This window comes from Triticum dicoccoides, chromosome 7B (genome assembly GCF_002162155.2).
Source record: "Triticum dicoccoides isolate Atlit2015 ecotype Zavitan chromosome 7B, WEW_v2.0, whole genome shotgun sequence".
NCBI classification, from domain to species: Eukaryota; Viridiplantae; Streptophyta; class Magnoliopsida; order Poales; family Poaceae; genus Triticum; species Triticum dicoccoides.
This window is the reverse complement of record NC_041393.1, coordinates 55953804-55980579: the sequence shown is the minus strand read 5'-3', so window position 1 is coordinate 55980579 and position 26776 is coordinate 55953804. Positions and strand designations below refer to the sequence as shown.

Sequence of the window (26776 nt, the reverse complement as noted above, 5' to 3'; positions counted from 1 at the left end):
CCGGGCACCCCCATATAGAAAGAAGGGTCGAAGGTTTTGGGCCTGTAGCTTTCCCCACCCCCCCCCCCCCATCGAGTGGTGCTTGTTTGGGGGGTGTGCCACCAAAAAGCGGGCTTGAAGCTCTCGCCTTACCAATGAGCTGACTGCTGATGGCTGTTGGTCACGACTACTACAAAAAAGTGAAGATGAATCTTTCTATTTCACATGGAGGAGTGTTCATCTTTATGTTGGGTGTTCTTCTGTCGTGCGACCCGATGGCTTATGTGCGACCTATGGCCCACGCCTCCTATTCTATTTGTTCAGGGCGGGCGGCGTGAACTCTAATTCGATCCGGGTATTCAATCCCGCCGCTGAGATGCTCAGTTGACTCCTTAACCTTGATAGGAAGATGGCTTATTCCAAAATTTGTGCATAATGACTTTGGATGAATTAATGTGAATGGGTGTAAGCCTCGCTGCTTGGAAACACCCAGTGCTGACCACACTGAGAGACACGAAAGCGCAGGTAATGCCAGTTGGCGAAGTGGCATTAAGCATCCCTAGCGGTACGCAAAGAGAGGTCGTGATGATATCATCTACGTCCGTACCGCTCCTCGTGGAGTAGATCCCGCATCCAACCAACCCTTTTTTGACCAGGGAATGGGAGAATTCCCACTACCGCTAGCAGGCCAGCCGGGCTGTGAGCAAGGTGGGAACGGGCTTCCCAAAAAGCGAGCCCCGGCCCGGGTCAGCATAGAATGGGGGGGGGGGACGGCCCTAATGTTGTGTTGGCCGGGTTGCGGGCGGATAAAAGCGGACGTGGGGACTCGGGTCAGGGCACAATGTAACTAAGAGAGTCATTCCATTTAGGGCGAGACAGAATGGGCGGGCAAAAGTGGTCTGGTGTCCGAGCCGATTGGTCAGACGACGACTACTGCATATATTAGATTCTATTAGCCGCCTATCCCGGAATGGACTGGGATGGAATAGAAAGAACGTGAAGCAGCAAGCAAGGGATGAGCGCTTTGTTGCTAAAGCGCATACGTTTTCTTGCTGGGTCGGTTTGTTTTTGGGGGGTGGGGCAATAAGCTTGCTTCTTCACAAGCTTATCCTCGCCCCCTTTCCCGTCCGTCCCGACCGGCAGTAGTTGGGTCCCCCCATCTCTCCTCATCTTCCCCGGTCTTCGGCCCGAGCTGTATGAGGCAGAAACTCGTCCCACGTATGGTTCGGTGGACGAGCCCTACCCCTGCAATAATGGTGTGGCCTAGGTCAACTAATACAAATAAGATACAGTTCACTCAATGATTGCCCTTGCGTCCCGAACTCCATATGGGGAAGGAACATTGTTTTTTGCAAGGTCTCGATCATTTACATGGACCCACTTCTCATTCCATTTGTGGGAATTTGATGATTTATAAACCGTCCCAACGAGCGAAAGGTTCATGTTTGAACATGATGAATCACTCCGTGCCGACCTGTTGCCCATAAACTTTCCTGCCTCATATGAGAATGGAAAACTGGAAGATTTTTTGCATCGGTGGATGAAGAATCACGAACATAAGAATTTCTAGTTTAGCATGTTCCCAAAAAGAACATACTTTTTTTCCATTCGAGAAACGAGGAGCATGAATGAAGTGGCTATACATACAAATCCATTTACGGATCTATATGCTCCGATTGGAACTGGAAGTTCCAGAACTGGCGGCTGGTATAACACCATAATTAAATTGCCTTTTATTTTTAGTATTCGGATAGGATTTCTGTTGGCTTCATTGGGAGGCTCGCGTAGTTTGTTACGTCAACTCCAAAAGGATAAGTTGCATTGGAATCGGGAAAGTTTCATTCATAATTGCATAAAAGGAGTAAAAATAGTGGTTGCGGCGCGTCAAGGGTCAACATTTGATATCGAATAACCTTTCGAGCCTTCCCCAATGGATCTCTATCCTCCTTTGAAACCAATAGAAGTTCACTGACCATCCCTGTCAAACATAACCCAAGGTAGGATTGAGAGGAGAAGAATAGGACTCTTGCTAGTATCATAACCTCTCGATGGGAGAATGAAACCATTAGATTAGTGGAAAGAAGAAAGAATGGGAAGAAACCAGCCAACTTACCAAGAGGAAGAAATGATGACCACTTTTTGTATTATCTCGAAAGTTTTCATTGGATCTAGAAGTAATCACAACGTCACTTTTCGCCGGAGATTTCATGGTAGTTTTTGGAAACGTCAATTGATTAATGAGGTTAGGAGACTCTATAATTCGAATGATATGTGGAGACAACAGGGTGTCTTACCTGCATCAATCGATACCATGGTGTCGCATATACACGAAGGTTATTCTTCATTTCATCCCAAATTGGTATACAAAACCTATAAATATGGTAGGGGTGGTATGACTTTGCAGGAACATTTCACTCTGGAAAGGCAAGATGAGGTTGGGTTTTGTTGTGCCAGGCGCCCACTCATCCATGCTGGTGATTGGCCTTGTATGGCTGCCCCATCCCTTTCAGCAGATGTACTACTTCTGAAAGCATTAGCGAATATCTTAATGCGGGAGTTCATATGGAGAAGAAACAATCTTCTGCGTAGATTAACTCATTAGAATGAAATGGTGAGTTTCCACGAGGAGTTCTGGGATGGTCAAAGGGGTGTAGATAAAATAGTATGTGTGGATTTGAGTCATAGTATCCACTATGTTTCTACTCCACGTCTATGGAATACATTAAAATTTCTACACAATCTGGGTGTGATTTCCCACATCTTAAAGGAATTTCTATCTCTCCTGATATATAATGCCGACACTAACCTCCAAATTAATCATTCGAATTGTATACCATTGATAGGTGAATTGAGTGACGTGCTCCTACATCTCTTTTTGCAACATCAATTCGATCGGGAGGTCCTGAGCTGGTATGAAGGTGTTCTTTATACAAGATGGGACACCAATGTCCTTCTAGCTTCAACATGATATGATTCATATCATATTGACCGTCCTCAAATTCTGGACATCTTAAGGCACGTAAATCTAAGTGGATTTATTTCCGTGATCGAACGTGGTGGCGGGGGCATGCACGTGAACCCTGAGAAATCTCAGATATTCGTCAGTGCAGATGGTGATGTTAGTATCCCTCAACTGAGCGAAGGTGAGACTGACTATGATAGTGAATGATTCCGGGGAATTGGATAGAGTAACCTATTCATAATAATTATGAGTATCCCCGGGGGCATGTCCTACTTTGTGAAGTAAGGTTCAAAGAAAGGGAGAGAAGAGATAGATGGATCTGAACCTAGAATCAAAGGGATCTGCGAAAGGGATTTTGAAGAATCTTACGTCCTTGAGAAAAGTAAAAAGATAGGAAAGGGAAGTAATGTCAAACCTCAAAAATAATATGGCACGAGAGATTGAATATAGGGAGGAACGAATCGAGCAGCAAGTAAACTAAGGCATCAAGGAAAGTAAGACTTGAGGATGGAAGGGAGGAAGGAACCAATAAGCCACCGTCAGTGTACCAGTCATTGGGACAGGTGTCGTGTGTTCGTGCCTTTAGTACGACCCGGATGAAAAGATGCTAACTTTTCTTAAAGGTTAGGCTAAATGATTCTAAGCTTGAGGACCCATTCTATCCGGGCCTAAATGCTGGAGTTTCAGAATTCACTCTACTTCTTACTGACTTTCGCCGAATATATCCTATGTGCTTAACACATTGACATCGGCGGCTAAACTTTATTTCTAATGGTAAGCCGGGGATCTAATAGTCCACTTCACCCTATCAAACTTGACCTCTATATAGGTTGCTTTTTGATGACTAGTTAATAGAATAGACGGTATCTATTATTTTCTACCTCCTCTACCTAGATCTCCTTTTCCTAAGGAGGGAGAGAAGACGGTTCTCCGGGACGGAAGACATCTCTACTCGTACATATATGGATGAGTTTTCTACCTCAGAAAGGGATGAAACTAAGCAGCAGAGATTGCTAAAATAGCAAAGGGGATCCAGATTATTTCAGAACTCCAACTGAATGATGCTATACTCGAATCTGATTCTGCTGCAGCTTGACAAGGACCTGTGAAAATGCTGATATCTCGAATCCCTATGTTATTAAAATGGGGTAGCTTTACTGAAGTACTGCAAGAAAAGTTTGGAAAAAAGCATAGTCGGTACTTCTTAATGCGGTACGTAAGCTGGTTATCCTGACTAACAATCATGCCTTGCTTGGATTTAGGGATTAGGAATTCTTATTGCGAAAGATATTGGATTGGCATTCAAGTAGGAGTAGATCCTATTAGTCCAAAGTAGGCATTCTTGTATCAATTAAAGTAGCTATCTTCATGAAATAATCGCTAAGATTCTAGTTCAAATATAGGAGCATTAAGCTCTAAATCCAGTCAGTCTAGCTAGAAGTTTCACTAACGACTTAGGGAACTAGGGACCAGACCAGAGTTATGATTGGTGTATTCCATTCCTACTGTAATTGAGACTTTCCCTCGCTCGCGGGTGATTCCTTATAGCTTGATCCATGTGATGGTTGTTCTCTGCAATGAACCACAACATGTCCATGGACTTCACAGAGAATTGAGTGAATGCACTAAAAACCAAGAAATGACATAGCGAGAACTGAGCAGCTCGAAAAGCTTGGACTTTGTATACAGAAAGTAGAACTAAAAGCAGATGAGTAGAGATTGAATCGAGCATAGAAATAAGAGTGTTTTACTTAGCACTGTTCGGTTCGTCTTTCTTTACAAGTCAATCTATGCATAATTCTATTTCTTACAATGCTAAATCCGCTTTTGAAATACAGATTAGGGGCGGTATTCTTATTCCTTGGCTCGCCACTTATGAAACAAAACTAGATATTTCTTATTATTTTCTTAGGAGTTGAGCTCCGCATGCGGTTCGATTAAGATGCGACAAAACCTTATTGCTAAAGCCAAGCCAGGGATGGAGGGAGTCATCAGTCGCACAAGCTTATTGCTAAAGCCAAGACAGGACATAATAGCTTCTAAGTAATGCCATTGTACCCGCTTTCATCATGCCCAACTCAAAAACCATTTATCCCATACTTCTTCTTTTCTTGTTCCTTCGTATGAATAACAGGAATCCCGGTTCAGATGGTTGACCAACATCATGATTGTGTATGAACTAGGGCTTTGGCTCAACACCTACTGTCTTTCTTGCCCATCCTTTTGTGGTATCGAAGCTGTTCATTGAGATCCATAGGTTCACGTTAAAACCCACCAATAGTCGATTCCAGAGTGGAAGGCGAAAAAGATAGGACGGGGACCCTTCCGAAGAAGGTATATGCCCGTAGTATCTAGAAAATATTCATGGTTGCAAGAGCAAGGTTAGTCACCCTCACCATCACCATCAAATACCGGTACTCGCTTTTTCTACAAGCTTGATTTACGAACTCGACCTTTCGCAGGAAGGAAGTTCCGTATACCATCAACGGAGTCAAACCGCTAGAGGGTCACATATATCTAAATACTAGTTCTGATCATACCAGTACTTACTTCCGTGGAGATATGAGAAAGGGGGAGAATATGCGATTATGTATCATAAATACTAAGGCCAGACAGACTAAAAGGGGCTTTTGGATACGAAGAAGGTTTTCACGTCTTGCTTTGGGTGGTATGCTTCCTCACTGTTGCTATTCTGCCCTTTCCCGGTAGTCAACCACCAACGAACGCAAGGAGATCTGGACCTGCATGTAATGTTTTTTTGCCAATACTCTAAAGCAGCTTCCTTACATCAACATGGGATTGCAAAAGGGAGGGAATTGAAAAAGGCGACTCCTCCTTAGTAGGAATAGTAGCTGAGGTTGCTTCAACTCATAACGAAGCTATTCCAGCACATAAGTCCGGGATGATCTGAGGTTGCTGGTCTCACATGGAAGAGATACGAGCCTCCGCTGGATAAACACCAAAACTGGTATCGGCTTCTTTTGTTCGTAACGAACAAGCATCGGATTGGGGATTGCCAATAGAAAAAGATACAACCAACCAGCAGCTTTTGGAAACCAGGATCACCCCCATTGTAAAGAGAACACGACACCCCTTTCCATAGGGGCTCGCAAAGGTATTATACTGGATGTGCGCAGAGAGCTAATGAAACTCCATTCCTTTTTCTCAATACTCAAGGATCTGCTATAGCTTGCTTTTCCAAGAGTATTGTATTGACCTGATTCCCCAGGAAAGAGTTGATGGCATCTCAACACAAGAAGGTAGAGAAGAATCCCTAGCGAAGATGTGCCGAGAGCGAGAAAGCCTGTCTTCCCCGAGATTATTTATTCCTCTTATTTCCTATATGAATAACTGAAATCAATCCTCACTTGTATTAACTTCATGAGTGAAGAGATAGAGAAACCCTCAATACCGGCACCGCTCCTATCAAAATCAAATAATTGGATTTGTTTCCCCAATTCCTCCACGGGATTCGTACATCGGATGAGGATTCCTACAACGGTACAATGGATCAATCCATCAAAATCAATGAAACCATTAGGTACGCCCCGGGATCTACTCTATTTTTAGATTTGCTAATGCCGAGATCCGATGCGAAAGAAAAGCGAAGGTTGTTATTCAATAGTTGTTGCCGGTAAAGGAACAGCGGAACGGGTATCTTTAGCAAAGCAATTTGGATTGGTTGAATCGTATTGAGTTCCGGTCTTCTATATTGTCTTTTAACCCTTGCTCTTGCCTTGGCTTCGCCTTCCACCTTCAGCTAAGCACCTAACCCATGGGACGGGACCTTCGGTCTAGCCTTTGTTCGGGTATCGGGACCGACCTGGGATTCTTCCATCCGAGTGAGTACCGCCCTTCTGATTTGGTTTGAGTACGGGACCGACCTTCTCTTTTGTTTGTAATTGGGCTTGCCCGAAGCAAAGGAACTTTGGTGTGAGAACCCACCCGAGTTGGTAACCCAATGTTTTCACCTACGATTTCTCCCTCGTCTTCTTCGCCTAGCCTTTAGCTTCTTTCTTGTCTGATCTTAGATTTCACTGTTAGGAAATAGGGCATTACCTGTCACTCTACCTTTCTAAGAAGGCCTTTCGCTTAGTTGTCCTTTCTACTAGAACTTCCCTTTAGCAATTCTGTAACATCTATAGTATGCTTGAATGTCGGCAATTTTTCTATATTCTCTTCCTCCTCGTCCATTAGTTCAGTTCCTTTCCTTAGTGAAATCTGCCCCCTCCATCTTTCGAGAACAACAAGAGGGCATTCTCAAGCAGGCGTATTCTTCTTCACTTCCTAAGAAGGCATTTTCTTGCTAACAAGCCATTCTGGCAAACAAAAGAGCTACTTCTATCAAAGAGGATCAAAGGCTAAGCGGAACTCCTCCCTTCGTGTCTTCTTCCTTTCCAAGCTTGTTGCGGGGAATCTGGGCTCTTTTTCATCCCCTAAGGACTGCTACTTTGATGAATGAGGCCTGACGGTCTTAATTCCTAATGCTACTCCTACCTCTATTGCTATTGTTACTGCTTTTGGGAATTGGCATCTTTCTTCATAGGGGCCTAGCCAAGGAAAGCTTTCCCATTAAATGAATGTGCTTGCATATTCTTCGATTCCTCTGGGAAGTGTGGGACTAATTGAATTTCATTCTTGTCTGCTAAGAGAATTATTCTTCCTTACAGCTTGCATTCGATGCATCCACCGTACTAAGAGCTCCTCTTGAAGAACCGATTCTGTAACAACCCCAAAGGTGAATCTATCTAAATAAACCTAAATAAAACTCCCATTATGATTTGAGATTGCCTTGCCGTTGCGCCCCTTGCCTTTCTTACTGGATTTCCAGTTGATGGGGAAGGCTTGGCAAAGAAGCTTGTGTCAGAAGAGAAGTGGAAAACTAAGCTGTTCGGGCTTAACTTAAACCTGATTACCCTAGTAGGAGTAATAATAAGGTTGAGGCTTGAAGACAAGCAACTGACATCTCGGATCTTACCATTGCCAGGAGCATGGATGCCCAGAATGCCCTCAGTCTATGTCTGTCTATAGAGGCTTTAAGGAAAAAGGCAAGTAAGCCGTAAGCCACAAATCAAGGCTTTTAAGGACCTTCGACAGCTTACAAATAAGCTAATAACAGATCTTTTGCATCTTTCGAGATGCGAAGAGAACTAAGAAGGTTTACTATTGGGATAACGAAGATATGACCATATTTCAGATCGATTTTCAACAGACGAGATCGGATAGTAGAATAGAGAGAAGGATTTGCTGCTTTCTTAAAATGATAGAGAGTCAGGAGAGGGTCTATGTTAATAGAGCTCTTTAGATAGGGAGAGGAAAGACGTAACTAGACCGCGGAAAGAATAGAATCTTTTACCGCTACATCCGCTGGAGAAGAAAACTCGGCAAAGGAGATTTCTATCCTTTCTCTAGTTGAAGACTAATCTGGATATTCCCGAAGATGCTTGACTTCGAGTTCTTGGAGTGACAGCTTTCTTTGTAAGCAAGGGTCCCTTACTCTATTACTTTTCCACTTCATTGATCTGAAAGAAGTGACAGAAGAAAGCTACGGGCATATACCCCTGCCCCGGGGTAACAGGTGCCACCTCAACAGCTATATTCTAAATCGTTAAGCCTCGCAACCCTTTCCTTTGTATCAGACCTTTCCCGCTTTCCTTCCTCACTCAAACTTCAAAAAGTCCTTCCATGAATCTAGGGAAGGAAAACCACCTCTGACTTCACCAAGTCTCCCTTTCATTGGTCGAAGGCTTCAGGTCAAGATCCTTTTTCCTATCTATTGAAGATGCAAAGAGAGATGCTTATTCCTCTTCAAATTGGAAGTGCAAGAAGAAATGCGGTAAATAGGAGTTCCATCTACCACGCACTCGCCCCACACTCCAGCTAACTTCAGCATTCATACTCAGCTAGGAGGAAGGTGCTGGGGACACTATGAACACACATGTACTTGGTTGACTTCACGTCCCGTCTCACAACCGGGTAAGATCAAATAAACAAACAACTTGCTTGCCCAATCCCTATTGAGAGGATTTCTTGAGCTTGAACTTCCTTTTGTAGCTTCGCTCACAAGGACTTCTTTTCATCTGCAATGAAGCTTATACCACCACTTGGTCAGTAAGGCCTGATTCAAAAAAAGATCAATCACCCCCTTCCCTACTTCAATGGAAAAGGGGGAATCGCCCTTTCACAGCCGCCCCTCCACAAAATTTATACCTATCCTTTCGCCTAAGACGATCACGAATGAAGATAGAGAATTGCGTAGATACGAGGAGGAAACGAACCAACCCGAAAAAACAAACAAAAGGGAATGAGATAAATGATCGGAACGATTGAGGAAAGAAAGAGAATGGCAGCCCCTTTCCTTTCGCCCAGGGGGCATCGTCGTCAGGGACTGGTGTCGGTGTCAAAACCGGCGGATCTCAGGTAGGGGGTCCCGAACTGTGCGTCTAGGCGGATGGTAACAGGAGACAAGGGACACGATGTTTTACCCAGGTTCGGGCCCTCTTGATGGAGGTAAAACCCTACGTCCTGCTTGATTGATATTGATGATGTGGGTATTACAAGAGTAGATCTACCACGAGATCAAGGAGGCTAAACCCTAGAAGCTAGCCTATGGTATGATTGTTGTTCGTCCTACGAACTAAAGCCATCTGGTTTATATAGACACCGGAGAGGGCTAGGGTTACACAGAGTCGGTTACAATGGTAGGAGATCTACATATCCGTATCGCCAAGCTTGCCTTCTACGCCAAGGAAAGTCCCATCCGGACACGGGACGAAGTCTTCAATTTTGTATCTTCATAGTCTTGGAGTCCGGCCGATGATGATAGTCCGGCTATCCGGACACCCCCTAGTCCAGGACTCCCTCAGTAGCTCCCGAACCAGGCTTCAATGATGATGAGTTCGGCGCGTATGTTGTCTTCGGCGTTTGCAAGGCGGGTTCTCCTCCATGTTCCATGTGTTAGCCGAATAGTGTCCGGTTTCTTCATAAATGCTGCGCTCCTTGGCTTCCACGTCCAATAATGGCCCCCTTCCACGTGTTGCATGAATGCGAAAAGCCAGGGTATTTTTACGTTTTACCCCCCTAGCTGCGCGAGTAAGCCGCCTATAAGACAGGCGTGGATCCAGATTCGAATCACACCATCCTCCTTCCGCAAGTACTCATTGAAGCGCATCTGACAAGAATCCATTCCAACATGGATAGTCGACGCGGCTCCTCTTCTCGCGCTCCCAGTCCTCAGCCAGGAGATTGGAGGAGATGCTCAGTCCCGCATAGCGAGTTAGTGACGCTCCAAGCAGAGGGATACCTTCCCCTAGCCTTTATGGTTCCGGTTCGAGCCGGACTGGCCACCTACAAGGGAGGGAAGCAGGCGGAGAGCGTCCCCAATCCCTCCAAAGGAGAGCGGGTATGCTTCGTCCCTTACCTAATAAGGGGACTTGGATTTCCCATACATCCGTTTCTCCGGGGGCTCCTGGAGTTCTACGGACTCCAACTTCACCACCTCACACCTGCCTCCGTTTTGCACATCGCGGGCTTTGTAGCTATTTGCGAGCTGTTCTTAGGCATCGAGCCCCATTTTGCGCTGTGTAAGAGACTGTTTTGCCTCGTACCCTGTTCTCACGAGGGGTCGATATATCAAGTGGGCGGAGCCGAAATATGGCGCATCGCCGGGACCGGATATCTCTCCGGAACCCCGAAGAAGGCGTCCGAAGACTGGCCTTCAGAGTGGTTCTATATGGAAGACGCCCCGCTGCCGGATCCAGTTCGGATCGGCCTCCCGGAGTTTAGCAACGCTCCTTTGAAGAAACGCCTGAGTTGGCGCCCGCGGAGCCCTCAACTCGAAGATGATAGGAGCGTCCATTATCTGATGGGCCAGATACGGTTACTGGCCCATTCCGGATTAACCATGATTGGAGTCATGGACACATGCATTATGCGAGTGGTGCAATCGCTCCAATACAGGGGCCACCCTATGTGGGATTTTAACGGGGAGAATGACGCCACCCGTCATGGTCGCAAGGGGCCGGGATCGGGCGCCGATCTGGCGAAGATCCTGTCCGGCTTGTACAAGGGGGAGAAGGAGGACTTCCTCCGCACGAGTCGATTGAATGGATTCTCCATGAATAACCCTCGGAGCTGGGTAAGCGGACGTTTATATATCCGATCCATGCCTTCAAAGATAAGTATCTTATTTTATGATTTCGACGCAGGAACTGCTCCTGGATGTGGAGGGCATAGAAAGCCCGACTCTGCAACCCGAGGATCCGGGAAGATCCCTTGATCCAGCCTCCGGAGAAGATCCGGACATAACGGTGGAACTGATCGACGGGGTGTTCCACCAGCTCAGCATAGACAATGCTCTAGTCGCCATTATGGCTGACTACCCCAGTTTATCCCCGGCTTCCTAGGTGAGTACGACCGAAGTTGACACCGTCACCTTTTTAATGCTTATTTCTAACCACCGTGTACCAATGGTGCTTTGCAGGAGGTGCCTTTTTGGCGGGAAGCCGAGCCCGCGGCGACCGACCAACCAAGGTCAGTGCGGCCCAGCAGGCGGAAGAGGAGTGCGGCGCGAATCGAAACGTCGCCGCAAAGGTATGGCGCACCATTGTCCTTTAAGGGAAAGACTGTTGGGAGGTATATCAATGCTCGTGATTCTTCCAGGAGAAAGAGCGCTCGCCAGACTAAGTCCGGAGAGATTGCCAACCAAGCCTCCGCCAGCCAAGCTCCAAGCCTGGTCCAGAGAGGGAGGCGAGCGCAAGGCGTGAGCCAGATGCTCCTCCAACGGAGGATGCCGACAGGTTGTCCGCCACCAGGTCCGAGGTGGAGAGCGCCATGAATAACAGGCGCCGTCGGATAGTTCTTCGTGATGCGTGTTTCTCCCCCGAGGCGTTGAATGCCTTTAATGCGGGAGACGCGCACCTCCGTGCTGCTCAAGATGGTTTAACCAGAGCCACGGAGCAGTATGTAAAAGACATACGGGTGAGGAATTTTAATAGCTATATATGCCAGTAGCCCCCGAGACTTAAAATAGTTAAACTAACTGATTTAAGGATCATTTGTTATGCAGGATCTAACAGAGAAGAATACCCACTTGTCCCAGGAGCTTCAAGAATGCAAGGCCCAACTTGAGGCCGCACTGGCCGCTGCCGGGGGAGCCACAGAGACCCCCTCTGGTAATTCATATTTCAAAAAGAGAAATAGTTTATGAAGTGCGGCGTGTGTATAGTCTGACAATAATATTGCAGAAGGTGCCGGACTAGATCCGGACAAGCAACATCTGCTGCGCCAGCTGAAGGCCGACGAGAAGGTGCTTATGAAGGTGCAGCAGGAGAGGAACAAACTCCAAGATGCCAACACCCAGCTGGGCGAAGAACTAAAAGATGTTCGGGTCCAGCTGTCTAACTCCGTAAAGGAGAATCGGCGGCTTCGTCACGGCATTTATAGTAAAGTGCTTGAGCAAACTCTTTTGAAAAGAAGAGTTTGGCGAGGAAGTCGATTGACATAAATGTGTCTGTAGGTGTGCTCACGGGTCGTCCGGCGGAGGAGATGCCTGGTTCCACGGGAGACCCTCTTCCCGAGCTGCTGCAACTGCACGAACGTGTTCGGCAGGCGATGAGCGGCGTCGTTCAGGCCTTATGGCCTTCCGTCTCCCTACCAGAGGGTCTTGGAGGGCTTGCTGAGAAGCTTCAGGGAGTACGGCGGTGTCTCCATCTGTGGAAGATATTAGCCTGCCGTCAAGGCGCTAGGGAGGCCAGGGCCATGGTGAAGACGCGGTACCTGAAGTCTGATCCAAACCACATGGCCGAGGTCGGACCTGCGGGGCCTGATGGGAAGGAGATCCCTGTGAGTCTGATGTACGGCCAAGTAGAGTTGGCCGCGAAATATTCCCAACAAGACTGTAAATTAGACAGCTTGTTAGATGGGATTGAAGAGGAGTACAATCAGTCAGTTTGACGATGTAATTTAAAATCACATGTAAAATGCCTTCTAGCCGGATTGTAGATCGTTTGTCTTTGCGGACCTTTTCGCTTCAACCTCGGGACCCAACAGTCCGGAGTGTGTCCGAATACCCTTGCGGTTAAAAAAAACCGGGGCATGCATGGAGACAAGGCGTAGGGGTCATAAGTGCTTTATCAGACAAGTGCCCAACTAGCTATGTTATATTACATGGTTAGTAAGAAACATCTTCCAGGGAGAATAGTTCCGTTAGGAGTTCCTTTCCCTGGGAGGCATGCCCTGAAGTGCATGACCGGACTGCGAAAAGAGCAGAAAAAGCATCTAGGGGCAGATAAATAAATAATTAATAAATCATCTTTCACGTCACCGACCAAATATTCCCTTAAGAACGCTAGCCTTTGGCTTCACCCAGTCTAAGGTACACATCCGGCTGACCCGGCAGTAACAATCGCAGAGGTGCTCCCTTTACCGCCTAGCCGAACAAACGAGAACGTAGGGGTAAGCACAGGAGCCAGGCAACCCGGCTTGGCCAAAACTTAAGTCATATCGATGCATATAATGGTGAGTAAAAGGTACATGCGGAAGTATGACACATATGTTGGGCATGAAGCCCATATAGATAAGCTTCTGTTAAAGAAGCCCCCAGGTATAACGAGTGCGAGTAGCACATCGAGTGAGTGCGAACAAAGTGCAGATCAGCCCTCAAGAGGCTTGTACTGAAAGAGGGAGGAAAAAGGAGGGAAAACAAAGACAACAAAAAAATATGAAAGGTGGACGGAGGAAGGAGACGAACTCTGAGTCCGGCGCTAGGCGTAGAATCTTCGGAGACGGGCTGCGTTCCATGGGTTTGGCTCGAGTCGGTTGTTAGATACGTCACGTAGACGGTATGCACCGCCGGTAAGGACTTGGTTGATGATGAAGGGACCTTTCCACTTGGGCTTAAGTTTGTCCTTTTTCTTGTCCGGCAGGCGTAGAACTAGCTCGCCAACATTGTAAGTTTTGGCCCGTACTTCTCTGCTTTGATATCTTCGAGCCCGCTGCTGATAGAATGCGGAACGGGATTTTGCCACGTCGCGCTCCTCCTCTAAGGCGTCCAAACTGTCCTGCCGATCCAACTCGGCTTCTCTTTCTTCGTACATGCGCACGCGAGGTGAGTCATGAACTATATCGCAGGGCAAAACTGCCTCGGCGCCGTATACCATAAAAAATGGTGTGAATCCGGTAGTGCGGTTTGGCGTGGTCCGCAGCCCCAGAGTACGGAGTCGAGCTCCTCTACCCAGTGCGTGTTAGATTCTGTGAGGGACCGCACTAATCTGGGTTTAATGCCGCTCATGATTAGACCATTTGCTCGTTCCACTTGACCGTTAGTTTGAGGGTGGTAGACTGAAGCGTAGTCGAGCTTGATGCCCATGTTTTTGCACCAGAGTTTAACCTCGTCGGACATGAAATTCGTGCCGTTATCAGTGATGATGCTGTGGGGGACGCCAAAACGGTGTACTACCCCGGATATGAAGTCTATCACAGGTCCGGATTCTGCCGTTTTAACCGGCTTGGCCTCTATCCATTTGGTGAATTTGTCCACCATGACCAATAAATATTTGTGCTTGTGGGTTCCCCCTTTAAGGGGTCCAACCATGTCAAGCCCCAGACCGCGAACGGCCAAGTGATGGGTATAGTTTTGAGGGCAGTGGGTGGCATGTGGCTTTGATTAGCAAAGAGCTGACAACCAACGCATCGTTGGACTAAGTCCTCAGCATCTGCCCGGGCTGTCGGCCAATAGAATCCTGTATGGAAGGCCTTGCCTACAAGGGCCCGGGCTGCAGCGTGGTGCCCGCCGAGTCCGGCGTGAATTTCAGCCAGGAGATTTCGCCCTTCCTCTTCGGAGATACACCTTTGAAGGACTCCGGTTGTGCTTTTCTTATAAAGTTCTCCCTCATGGACCTTGTAGGCTTTAGATCGCCGAACTATGCAGCGGGCCTCATTTTGGTCTTCGGGAAGTTCCTGCCTGATTAAGTAGGCTAGGAATGGTTCTGTCCATGGGGCAATTACTGCCATTATTTCGTGGGCTGAAGGTGTTATTTCATTGGCTGAGCCACCAATTATGTCAGAATGTTCTGTGTTGGGTGGTGCAGTTGGTTCCGGGTTGTTATTTCCGGACTCCTCTTCCCATAATACGGATGGATTAAAGAGCCGTTCCAGGAAGATGTTTGGAGGGACGGCGTCGCGTTTTGCGCCGATGCGTGCCAACACGTCTGCTGCCTAGTTATTATCCCGGGCTACATGGTGGAAATCGAGTCCTTTGAACCGGGCTGACATATTTAGGACGGCGTTACGATAGGCTGCCATTTTTGGATCTTTGGCGTCAAAGTCTCCATTTACTTGGGATATTGCGAGGTTTGAATCCCTGCGCACCTCTAGGCGTTGAATACCCATGGAGATTACCATCCGGAGGCCATGTAGAAGGGCCTCGTATTCGGCTGTTGGAGTCCATGTACATTATTTGAAGTACGTATTGGACTGTGTCTCCAGTTGGGGACGTCAAGACGACGCCAGCCCCCAAGCCAGCCAACATTTTGGAGCCGTCGAAATGCATGATCCAATTGGAGTATGCACCGTACTCTTTAGGTAGTTCGGCTTCGGTCCATTCGGCGATGAAGTCAGCCAAAACTTGCGACTTTATAGCTCGCCGTGGTTTCTAGGTTATGTCAAATGGTAAGAGCTCAATGGCCCATTTTGCAATCCTGCCCGTCGCGTCGCGATTATTTATAATATCGTTGAGAGGTACTTCAGAGGCCACCATTATGGAACACTCTTGAAAGTAGTGTCGCAGCTTCCGGGATGCCATGAACACCGCGTACGCTATCTTTTGATAATGTGGGCACCGGGACTTGCATGGAGTTAAGACAGTGGATACGTAGTACACTGGTTTTTGAAGAGGGAATTTTTGCCCTTCTGTTTCTCGTTCGACGACGAGTACGGCACTGACAACTTGATGTGTTGCCGCGATATATAATAACATGGGCTCGCCCAAGTTGGGCGCGGCCAGGACCGGATTTGTTGCCAATATGGCCTTAATTTCTTCGAGTCCGGCCGTGGCAGCATCCATCCATTCAAAGTGTTCGGTGCGCCGGAGGAGGCGATAGAGGGGCAGCGCCTTTTCTCCCAAACGGGAGATGAAGCGGCTTAGAGCCGCCATGCATCCCGTCAATTTTTGTATCTGTTTGAGGTATTTTGGGATATCCAATTGTGACAGAGCCCGGATCTTTGCTGGGTTTGCTTCAATTCCTCTACCGGATACAATGAAGCCCAAGAGCTTACCGGGTAGTACGCCGAAAACACATTTTTCCGGGTTGAGCTTAATGTCGTATGCTTGGAGGTTGGCGAATGTAAGCTCAAATCGTCTATTAGAGTTTCGACGTGTTTGGTCTTAACGACCACATCGTCTACGTACGCCTCCATTGTTTTGCCTATCTGGGTGGCCAGACATGTCTAAATCATGCGCTGATATGTTGCGCCGGCGTTTTTGAGTCCGAAGGGCATTGTGTTGAAGCAGAATGGTCCGTACGGAGTAATGAATGCCGTTGTGGTCTGGTCTTTTTCCTCCATCTTAATTTGATGGTATCCGGAGTATGCGTCGAGGAAGCACAATGAATCGTGTCCTGCGGTGGCGTCGATGATTTGGTCGATGCGGGGGAGAGGGAAAGGGTCCTTTGGACAGGCCTTGTTAAGGTCTTTGAAATCGACACAAAGGCGCCAGGATTTGTCCTTTTTGGGTACCATTACCAGGTTGGCTAGCCATTCCGGATGTTTTATATCTTTGATGAATCCGGCTTCTAAGAGTTTGGCTAGCTCCTCTCCCATTGCCTGTCTTTTGGGTTCGGAAAATCGCCGAAGAGCCTGTTTGACTGGCTTGAATCCTTTTAGGATATTTAGGCTGTGTTCTGCCAGCCTGCGTGGGATTCCTGGCATGTCTGAAGGGTGCCAGGCAAAAATGTCCCAATTTTCCCGAAGGAATTATCATAGTGCGGATTCTACATCAGGATTTAATTGTGCCCCAATGGAGGCCGTCTTTGTAGGGTCCGTTGGATGGACCTGGAATTTGACTATTTCATCTGCTGGTTTAAAAGAGGTGGATTTAGACCTCTTATCGAGTATCACATCGTCCCTATCCACCATGGAGCGCAGTGCAGTGAGTTCCTCTGCCGCTAGGGCTTCCGATAATGCCTCTAGGGCCAGTGCGGCTGTCTTATTTTCAGCGCAGAGTGCTATATCTGGATCACTGGCAAGAGTGATTATTCCATTGGGCCCGGGCATTTTGAGCTTCATGTACCCGTAATGGGGTATAGCTTGGAAGATTGTGAATGCCTCTCTCCCTAACAAGGCGTGATATCCGCTGCCGAATGGGGCCACTTGGAACGTGACCTCTTCGGACCTGTAATTGTCCGGCGAGCCGAACACTACGTCTAGTGTGATTTTTCCTGCGCAGCGTACTTCTTGACTAGGGATTTTCCTCTGAAGGTTGTGCTGCTTCGCTCAATGCGGCTCCAGTCAATTTCCATTTTTTGGAGGGTTTCCTCGTAGATGAGGTTTAATCCACTGCCGCCATCCATGAGTACCTTGGTAAGACGAAAGCCATCCACTATCGGACTGGGGACCAATGCGGCTGGTGCTCGAGCTGTTCGGAATTTAGGTTCGTCGCTGGCATTGAAGGTGATAGCCGTGTCGCTCCATGGATTTTTTGTTGCTACTTGGTAGACTTTGGCGAGGCTGCGGATTGTTCGTTTCCGCATGTTATTTGATGCAAAAGTCTCGAAGACTGTTGATACCGTACTGGTACTGTTGGGCTGGTTGCCCGGGGCTAGGAAGCTTTCGCCACTTTTGGAAACCTGCCGTAATATCCAACATGCTCCAAGGATATGTGTAGGAGTGGCGCCCTCCATACTGTGGATTTTACAGGGTCCGTTGAGCCATCCCTCCAGTACGGTTCCGTGCCCTGTAGGGGGTTTCTGCTTTTTGGTTTTTAACCCAGGTGCTTGAGTATGACGCACCCTTTTATTTCGAACTAGGGTTGTATTCAGGGCCGGATTGTCCCAAAACCTGGTTTCGGTTTTCCAGGCACTCTCCATCGCACAATATTTTTGTACAATGGTTGCCAGATCAGCGAAGCGTGTAACTTCGCGACGACTTATGGCATTCATGATTCCCTTGTCCGTGCAATTGTTGCAGAAACTTGAGATTGCGCTTTCCTCACGGCAGTCTTTTATCCTGTCCATGACCAGGAGGAATCTGGCCCAGTAGTGATGTACTGTTTCATCGGGGTCTTGTCGTATTTGAGATAGATTGCTTATGTTTGGGTGGGCGGGCGGAATTAAATTCGGAACCCCGCCCGGTCTGAGGCTCAAAGGCCGAGAAGTTTCCGGATTTGGAAGCTTGGATTGCTGGATGTTATCCGACAAATCTGGTTTGATGCCTGACTTTAAGTTCAGTACTTGATTGACATCCGTCCTTCCGCGGGAATCCGGCATGAAGGGATCGGGAATCCGGACATAACTGGTTTTTAACATAGAGGAAGAGTTGCCGCGTTGTTCCTCTACCACAACAACGTGGTGGGTAGCCTGGGGAGAGTTAATTTCTTTCAGATCGGTTTTAAGCCCAATCTGATCGTAGTCTGTGGAGACTCCCAGGGCGGCGATGCGATCCAAGAGCTCATTTACGGAGGAGAGATCCATTGGATCTAGGTGCTCGGCGAATTCCGAGTTGACGTGAAGATCGCTTTTGATGACTCGAGAGGTCATTGTCGGAGCGGCGGCCGAACAGGCGGTCATAAGAAAACCGCCTAGCCGGATAGTTTGGCCGGGGGCCAAAGCTCCCTTGATGACGGCGCCGTCTTTAACGATGGGAAAAGGCATCCCTCCTGATTGTGATGGCACAGAGGAACTCTCAATGAAAGCACCAATGTCGGTGTCAAAACCGGCGGATCTCGGGTAGGGGGTCCCGAACTGTGCGTCTAGGCGGATGGTAACAGGAGACAAGGTACACGATGTTTTACCCAGGTTCGGGCCCTCTTGATGGAGGTAAAACCCTACGTCCTTCTTGATTGATATTGATGATGTGGGTGTTACAAGAGTAGATCTACCACGAGATCAAGTAGGCTAAACCCTAGAAGCTAGCCTATGGTATGATTGTTGTTCGTCCTACGGACTAAAGCCATCCGGTTTATATAGACACCGGAGAGGGCTAGGGTTATACAGAGTTGGTTACAATGGTAGGAGATCTACATATCCGTATCGCCAAGCTTGCCTTCTACGCCAAGGAAAGTCCCATCCGGACACGGGACGAAGTCTTCAATCTTGTATCTTCATAGTCTTGGAGTCCGGCCGATGATGATAGTCCGGCTATCCGGACACCCCCTAGTCCAGGACTCCCTCAACTGGCTTCAAGGGTTCTTCCATATCTAGATATAGAGATAGATGATGATAGAGATCTAGATCGTTCTATAGATAGATCCTTTGAGAAATTTCGATTGATCCGCTTTCAAGATCTATGAAGAGAGATCCAAAAAATCTCTGTGAAAAAAGAGATGAATAGATAGGGCTGAGCCGATAGCAGGACTGGGTACGATGATGGGGCGAGAGAGGGAAAAAACCCTTCGGGATGGATCGGGAAAAGTGACCTCCGGCTCAGCCCACGACTTCCTTCCCTTCGCATAGCTCAGGTGACTCCCTTCCCCCTTTTTTCCCAGAATGAATTAGCCCGACACGACGAATCCTGCCCTCCTGTCTTTCTTTCTCATTGAATGAACCACTGCCTGAGACGCCCCTATGCCTATGAATTCAATGATTTAAGGGCTCCGGGAGGAAACTTCAGAAAGAAAGCCTACTAGTTGGTCTGGTTGTCCCCCGGCGGTGCCCGGGCGGGCCTCGGTTCAATCTTGCCGATTCTACCTAGACATGGCTCAAACTGAAGGGGTAAGGCCAAGTGTTCTTAAAACAAAACTCGAAGTGCACACTTCGGAGCACGGTCTTCCGTTAGGTCCTTTACGGACGACGAAAGCCCCTTGGCTATACTCTACTCTTCGCCTTCGGCTGTTCTGTTCTTTTCTTTTGGCTCGGCGGAGCTGAGCTGGGTTCCATTACACTCTGTAGGAAATGCATACACAGTCCACGCAGCAAACCGAGGCCCTGCATGCACCATACGTACCGCCTACGAACAATAGGTAGCCCCACCCCAGGCAGAGTTTGTGAGCCGTGTAATAGGCGACCATTTCGCACGGTTCGGGGGGCACTTGAATAAGCCCCCGACACCCGGCTGCGTCTTTACCCCTATCCAATTTTTGGGCCAATTCCCCGTTCGTACTACCAAAAAATGAGATTCTTGATGAATCCGAGTTTGCTGCCCCAACCATTACAAAACTAATACCTATTCTGTTTAGTACTTCAGGTGCTTCTCTAGCGTATAATGTAAATCTCGTAGCGGATCAATTCCAACGAGCCTTTCAAACTAGTACTTTTTGTAATCGACTCTATAGCTTCTTCAATAAACGCTAGTTCTTCGATATCCAGTCTCATTCAAAGCTTTAGACAAGGGTGCTATTGAGATATTGGGCCCTTATGGTATCTCGTACACATTCCGATGATTGGCCGAGCAAATAAGTCAACTTCAAAGTGGATCTGTTGTGCGAAGAGTGCGTTATGAAATGTGGCCGCCTACCTGCTTTGGTTGGTGGGGGCGACTCCTCCTTTGTGGGTAAATGGGAAACCCGACTCTACGAACCCGAGGAAAGGCTGCACAACTTCCGTAGGGGCATTAAGACCGGAGCTTTTTGTAGTGCTAGCGGGAATGCAAGTGAATGAATCCAATCCCATTCCCTTTAATATCGGCGAGGTAATACCTTATTGAAGTAGGGCACGCTACGGTAACACAGGACTGACGGGGTGGGGGCTTGCTGTCTACTTGGCGAGCCTTCACTGCCCCCTTCTGTAACTTCCCTTCTTTCGTTCGTCCACGAGGCAGTTAAAAGAAACAGAGAAAAGGGCGGCTATAACGCAGGAGTCATGGCGGTTGTATGCCACAATGTCCCTATAGACAAGGGGACAAGTGAACCATCGCTTTTCGGCGCAGGCAACCCTCTACCATCCATCCCATTGCATTCCTCTCGTAGAGTACTGTACCGTCTCAGACCAGATACATCTATGGAAAGAAAGGGTTTCATAGAAAATCTGCATTTTTCTATTTTTTTATACCCATGCATTCCGTTATTCCTGTAACTATGGATTGATTTTCCCTACCTAACTAAATGGTAGTGGTCTAGGGAGCGCAATTGCTAGAGCACGGGAGAATGAAGAGTAACGATTTAAGCAAGAGCAGCCGGACGGACTACTATAGTGAGTCTAGTGACTACTATAGTCTCTTCTTTCTTTGTAGTTAAGTAATAATGTTTGGTATAGCAGCCTTTCCGAGCGAGTCTCTGGGATCTCCTGTAAACCCCCATGATGTGGTAAAGGGAGGATATTAGGGGAAGCAGTGAGTGGAGATTCCCCTGCGGAGAGCCGGATGAGGGGAGACCCTCACGTCCGGTTCGGAGGGCGGGGATATCCCGACCCTACTATCATTATGCCTTTGCAATGTTACTTGGTTCAACTCCATTTGTGACCTTTTCTCATATGTGGGACTCTCTATCTTCTTGGGTAGATTCAAGATCGTCTTTCATTTTGTTAGTGAGTAGTTTTCTTATTAATAAGTCAAGTCAAGAGTAATAAGAGAACTGTAGGAGCTTGCCAGGACGGCTTGGTAAGCAAGCTACCTGTTATGTAGGCGCCAACTCCCAGTTCTTTCTCTTCTTTCTTTTTGATTTTTTATTCTCGTTTTTTACTAAACGTATAATCTCCTTTCCGGGGAAGGGGTAACATAGATGGAGGCACATGTAGACAGATACAGACTTTTTCAATCTTTTGCCTAAGCGAAGTAGTTGATCCCTCCAAGGTAAGGGCGAATCGAGACCGAAAGCTACTAATAAAATAGCATAATCTGAACACATAGCTGAACACATAGTTTAAATAGAAACTGTTAAAGCTCCCTGGTCTCGAAACGGCCGGCTTTGGTTCAGCTCTCGGGGCCACCTTACACACTAATAAAATCGTCAGCTTCCTTCCCCACTCATCGCCCTCACTTTAAGACACAAACTCCAATTCGATTCAAAGATCAGAGTCATACCTCCAACGGGCAAGGTCGTCTCAAGAAATGGAAGTTGTGAGATGGAAAGAAAACCACGAAAAAAGAACTGAATTAGGGATCAATCCATACGCGGCTTGCCTTCTCCCCTTCCCCATAGTAAGCCAGCCAATAGAATAGTACCATAACTTAAGAAGTTCTCTTAGCTAGCACATGTCCATTAATGTGACCACTGCATGCTCTTGCATGAGTTTCATGAATGGTTTGTTTTCGAATCCTATCTCTCTGGGGAAAGGTATCTTTTTTCAATTCGGACAACGCTATCCCTACCTAGCAAACTATCCTCGTTTTCGAAGTCCCTAGTTTTGTCCTCTGCTGTAGTATTCCGGTTAGTAGACGGCTTCCTTCATCGGAAATCTAGCCAGTGCTTTCCATTAGGTGTGCAACAAAGGATAGCCTTGCTTTTCTTCTTACTCTGATTCAGTCCAAAGATAGAGACAAAAGAAAGGTAATTATTGAATCGGACTTGGCTTCTTTTCCGGCATGGGCAAAGGTTTCGCAATTCCACCATTATCAAAGGTTTAATCGGTTGACGGTATCCTTGGCGAAAGGCACCTGGTGAGAGTAGCTGCTGCTGCTGTGCCACCTCCAACTATGAAGTTCAGCACATGAACAATATAGAGTACTTTGTTTCCAAAAACAATACAGAGAACAAGACCACAAGAAAATAATTTAAAAGAACTACTTTTAGGCAGCAGCATCTGGACAACAGGCTTAAAAGCTTCCAGAAAAATGATAGCACAGACAGCCGAAACAATTTTCTTAATATTTCTTTAACTTGACCTTTTTGCAGTACATCTAACAACATATAGGGGAATGCCTTTTTTATATTACATTTGCACCAAACCAAGCTATTCTTAATACTAATTCCTTTGCATAGATACTTTCCAAAGTGCTGAGAATAGAACAGAGAGAAAACGCTGCAGAAGATATCAAAATTGAATTACTAACCTGGTACTTGTTCATAGATTTTCTAGCATCTTCAATAAGCTTTGATTCTTACTCAAGTAGTTTGGTTTCTAGTGTAGTTTTTTTTCTTAACTCTAGTAGTGTAGTTAGCATGCCTTCCGTTCCTTGATTGCTTATGCACTTTTGAATTAAAGACGACCTTTCAATTCATTATTGACTGGATAAAGTAGTATTAGTTAATATACGCTGATTCAGACAAATCAAAAATAAGAGACAGTCTTTTTCGATACTGTATGCTGGGATAGACCTGTAGGTGAGCACAAGCACAGCCAGCCTTCCACCTCTTTATACTTATGTTTAGCAGTGTACCTGGTCTTACTTCTTTTTCAGTTTACGCTTGTGTCCCAAGCTTGCAAGTTCGAAGAAGAGTATTGTATTGACCTGAATCAAGTTGTTTGCCTACCCGCCGTTATGTCTTAGCTAGGAATGAGTTGTGAACAAAATAGAAATAGTTGTTACTTGAGTCGATAATGACTTTGTGTCGGTTTGCTATTTTCTATAAATTGGACTGGTACCATGTATTGTAACATAAGCTTTTGTATAAGAGCTGAGATGTAGTGAAGATTACACTGGATCCTCTCTCTGTTTTGTTGCTTCCTTCCATTATCTCCAACAACTGGTATCAACACTAGGAACCTTCACGGTCAGGGTTGATTTTCTTAGACCACTATGAATACTTGTAATTGGTTCTTTCTACTTCAGGCATGGTTCTCTCTAGTTAGTGGAAGAGTGTACAACATAGGGATTGGTATCAGTCACACATTTAGGAAATAAAGTGAAAGGGGAGGGCAAGAGCGGTTCGAAGGTCAATGAAATGATAAAAAACCACCAGGTCGAGTTTGCTTCTCCCTTCCTTTTGGTGTTTAGGATGTGAAGTTTATATAAGAAGAGAGGAAAGGGGAACTGTGCTAAATGGATAATTTCATCCTGGTGATGGGCTATTCCAATGGGCGTGCATCTGAGATATGGGCTTTGAGCGTAGGAACGCCCACCTTTACAAGAGCTCAGTTCTAAGATTGTTTGCGCGCAGGCACCACTACTATTCTATCTTTTCTTGTTATGCATCCGGTCCTAGAAATCTTTTTTTTTGATCGGAGGAATTGAAATAAAAACATCACTTCGCTCGCCTTGGGGGACCTAATTAGGAGCTAATTGATTTCTTTAATAGATATGAAGATGCCTTGAATGAACCCAAGCAAGCCGAAATAGAATAGTAAGTATGAAGTGGACATCTATGGTTTAACTAGAAACATCTCTTTTCTATTTAGATTTTGCCAGTGCCTCCCTTTGTGGCAGAGCAAGCGCCTTGACTAAGATAGATTGAATCTTTCATTCTTTTTTTAATTTTATTATGGTTCCAATCGTTTGAGGAAAACCCCCTTTGGCATCAATGAAACTCTGTTATATAGGAGTTCAAAAACCTCATTTCCTTTGAGAGATAGTGGAATTTCTTCTTTCAACACGTACATCGATGAGGGTGTCAATGACTTGAGTGAGGAATGGTCATGTGCTAGAGGCCGTACCTTTGGAGTAAGACCTCAACAAGGGGGTGTGCAGTTTAAATGTAAATGACAAGCATGGAGAGGCCAAGGTCATTTGTAATTAGGTGTGGCTGATGCAAGAAGACTGGCGAGATGTCCATGGTGAGAAAAGTTGTGGTGCTACTGCAGGGGGCATCCTGGTGTAGTTGAGGGCACAGAACTTCTGTGCGGGTACAACTGGCACTTAAAAGACCTTCTGTGTAGATGAGTTCTCTTGAGTGAGACTAATCGAGTTACGAAGAAACCTTTGCGATGGTGCTGTGTAGTTGGGTTCTCTATGGAGGAACTTTGTTGTGGGGACCAATGGGTCTTCTTAAGAAGAGTTTCTTTGATGAAAAGAGTGTAGCCATGATGGCAAGTAAAGGTGGGGCCATGTGAAGGCAAGCCTTGTGTATGTTGATGTGATGACGAGAGAAAGGAAATGCCCAGGAACAATAGATGTCCGTAGCACACCCTGCAATGACTTCGACCAGCGGACCAGCCTATCCAATACCCTATGCCATGACCTTAGAAGTTCATACCCCATGATATTCAATGACAACCGTAGACATTTGATCATTCATACCTCACAGTACGCTTTCTTTCTTTTTTTGGACTTTGAATTCCATGTGAAGGAAGCTCAGTGAAAGATAGACTGGGATTTGACAGCAAGAAGAAAGCAATCATACTACGCGGCACACACCACTGACGAATGAGATTGACGTCCCAAACCAACACAGGTTCAAGACTAAGTGCAGAACCAAGAATGCCATGGATAGAAAAGTGAGTGCTTCCTCAAGCTTCATGAAGGAAGGGTCCAAGGACCTAAGCGACAACCTCTACGAAAAAGAAAAACCTATATATAGATAGTGGTATGTGTTCGCTGACACTAAATAGACTTGGCTCGGGGCATAACTGAGTGGCTAGGCTAAGTTCCCTAGTCTTCTATTGGCCTACCCACCCCTACGACATGGAGGCGCTTACCCTTCTCCAACAAGCATTCCACCACGCGGCGATTGATTACCACTTTCCGTCTCAATCTGTTCCAGACCAAGCCCCTTCTCTGATCGGGGGAAGGTCATTCTAAAACATCAGATCTCCCATTGATGCTGATCAAAAATAAGTTTATCCACCTAGAATATATGATAGGTACCGAAAGATTGGATGTCATTTCTCAACACCAGGCGGGACGAGCAGCCCTCTACCACGTGTAGCCACACTCTAGTGTCCTTTTCTACTTCATTGGACAGATCACTTCAGAAAACCGTATAAAAATCAAGCAAGAAAATGGATGTGCTAACGCGCAATGGCTTTCGCGCTAGTTGCTCAAAAAATCGTATAAAAATCAAGCAGGAAAAAGGTTCTGGCAGGCTGCGTGGGACTATAAATCCTCTTTCGCTGGCTGGGCCCTTTGGACTCGAAATCCAAACGGAGTGAGTGGTTCGATTCCACTCTCAGAACGAGACTGAACGAAATAAAATGCAAGTGAAACGAGACGAGAATCAAATTGAAGGCTTCTTTCCTAAAAGCGGTGGTTCTCGCCTCCTCATGCCCAAAGCGGGGTGGGCGACAGCGCTACGGTTCTTTTCTTTATCGATCGGGTCGATCCATATGTTCTGAGGGGGGACGAGGTGTAGCGCAGTCTGGTCAGCGCATCTGTTTTGGGTACAGAGGGCCATAGGTTCGAATCCTGTCACCTTGATGTGGTATTCACACAATGGGGCCGAAGTGCAAAGCCCCGCAGCCTATCCGTGGTCGGGAAGGCAGGGGCATTAAAAGTGAAACTTGGCTTGCGTGTGCGCGCACACAAAGGAGACTGAGTTGGATTGCAAAGCCTCTCAGACGGAAGGAACCTATTTTAAAAACCCCTTTCTACAATCTTGAGAAATCTCACACAAGCAACTACACGCCGCAAGTCTTCGGTATTGTTCGCAAGGAATTTGAAAAGATTGACTCCGCTTTTTTTCTTTCCGAGCATGCCAAGCCTCGAGTAGAGCGGAGTTCTGTGCATGAAGTAGGCACAGTTTACAAACTAGTGATTGGTCAAATGAATAGGCTCGTTTCATAGGGGTAACCAAGGAGTAAGAATGATTTGATAAAGTAAACATTCCCTTTGAGTGCGGTTCCTTCAGAACAAGCTCTTCCCTTTTCAAATTGC

At 46.7% G+C, this 26776-nt stretch overlaps 1 non-coding gene and 1 pseudogene across 1 annotated transcript; both read left to right on the top strand.

The window, feature by feature from the left end:
• The window catches only part of LOC119336420, a 2989-nt pseudogene extending 1058 nt beyond the window's left edge, over positions 1 to 1931 (top strand).
• Positions 1932 to 26245: 24314 nt separating this feature from the next.
• TRNAP-UGG lies at positions 26246 to 26320 on the top strand. The gene has a single exon. It is a non-coding gene; the product is annotated as a tRNA-Pro (tRNA).
• The last annotated feature ends 456 nt before the right edge of the window (positions 26321 to 26776 follow it).